Source organism: Beta vulgaris, chromosome 8 (genome assembly GCF_026745355.1).
Source record: "Beta vulgaris subsp. vulgaris cultivar EL10 chromosome 8, EL10.2, whole genome shotgun sequence".
Taxonomy (NCBI): domain Eukaryota; kingdom Viridiplantae; phylum Streptophyta; class Magnoliopsida; order Caryophyllales; family Amaranthaceae; genus Beta; species Beta vulgaris.
The window spans coordinates 53954454-53956596 of NC_079209.1; positions in this window are offsets into that span (position 1 = coordinate 53954454).

Genomic DNA, 2143 nt, shown 5'->3' on the forward strand with positions numbered 1-2143 from the left:
CTTTTGTTGGTTGGTGCGGAGTTAGCTGCATATTTGGACATTGCAATCTTACTAGATTACTGCAGAATTGTCAAATTCTTAGAGAGTGTTTGGTTAGATTTCAAAACATTTTATTTATGTATAGTTATTTTTCATGTACAAAGATAAATTCAAATTTAGATTGATTTTCTTTTGTTTGGTTGCAAGGAAAGTATAAAAAATAAGCGAAAGCAAAGAGAAGATATATATAGCTAATCATTAAACAAATTGTCAAATTAATGGAGAATGGGTGAGATCTTCAGGTAATGGTTGAACAGAAAGAAAGAGTGTTTTGGATGGCACAATTAAGAAGTGCTCCAAAGTACAGCGCTCATAGTGCACCCGATTCTTTGACTTTGAACTATATATTCTTTTTATTTGATATTCGTTTCATAACATGACTAAATACGAAAAAAAAACTTTAACCTTATTTTCTCCACGACACATACAAAAAAAGAACATGACTCAGTATAGAAAAGAACATGAATTTGTTTAACATGAAACTAATATACACAATACAAGATCAATATGTTATTTTATTTTAGAAGGTACAATCTTTTAGTTTAGTGCATACAAATTGAACATAACTCAGTATATAAAAGAATATAAAATAAATTTAATTCAAAATTGGTTAATTTTAATTGAATATTCTTTTAATTTTATACATACAAAAAAACATAACTCCATATAAAAGAGAATATGAAATTAGTTAACGAGAAAATCATTCAAATACATTAGCTCCTTACTTCAAATTTAGAAAGTATGTCCTCTTAAATTAAATTTTCTTTTCATTATGACCTACGTTCATTCATGAATGGTAAAATAGACACGTTTTTATATTATCGAGTGTTCTATTACATAGAAAAATTGTTAATGTTCTTTTCCAATGCACAATAAACATTGTAGACCCCGTTGCATAATCCACATTTTGAATGGATGGATCCTTTGAGAATAACAACTTCGTTTTACAAAAAAAAAATTATCTACACCATTTTAAAATAAAGTTCAGTCCATATATTACACGCTCAAATGCAACCTCGACCAATGAAAGTAGGAAAAACAGATTATTGGTAATTCACTTACACCCAACCAAACACATCCTTAAAGATGCATGATGAGTATCTAGGAATGACGACGATATATCATATATATGTGCATTAATCATTCACATTCAACATAACAAAGTTTTAATGGTTGGGCTCAGGTGATACCCCACGTTTTTCTAAATAGATGGCATGACACGAAATGGCTATATCTCCCCAAAGCTTATGATTCACAAACAAAGAGACGCAGTTTGGTAATAGAATGATGACACTCTCATGTAAATTTTTAGGGAATCAAAACTTGATAAACAAATTTATCACTTATCGAAATTGAAATAATTTCGTGGCAAAGTATTTGTGAAATTCGATTGATAAGGAGAAGTATCCTATTGAACCAGAGTCTCTCACAGGTTAACCCTAAACCAAGTATACATATAAGCCTTAGGAGTAGGGGGAAAGGTTAAGGAAATCCCATCTCTAAAATACCTTTTTTAGTAGGATTTAATATCACAAGCCTTCCTTGTTACCACTGACCAAGTATTACTTGATACATATGTGGTTTCCTAATTTTTCCACTACTGTTAGTTACTGATTAGAGTCTCCACGCAATGTCCCAAATTTCTCTTCCAGCCATCTAGCTTGCATTTGCGACCAAGCATCTAGAGTAACTGAGTAAGCTCCTGTAATGCTAGCCTAGCACAAAACACTTTATCAGGCAAAACTTGGTACATCTTCATATCTCTAGAAAAAAAAATCCCATTTCTTTGATTTCACCATATACCTCAACAACAACAAAATATGTAGGTTAAAATTCCGATAGAGCATCTGTTTTTCGACTCTTCAACAACTCCCCGATTAATTTGTTGAGATTTCCCTGATTAGAAATTTGCGTTTATAATTCATAATTTGGAGATAAATCAACAAGGGATAAAACAGGGGAGGGCAAGAAAGAGGATTGGATATAGAGCTCCATAAGAATTAATATTACTCCATCGAAAACTTATACATTGAAACGAATCTAACAAGATTCCACGTGACTATTATTAAAGTATCTCTATACAAAACTACAATGAATTAATCAA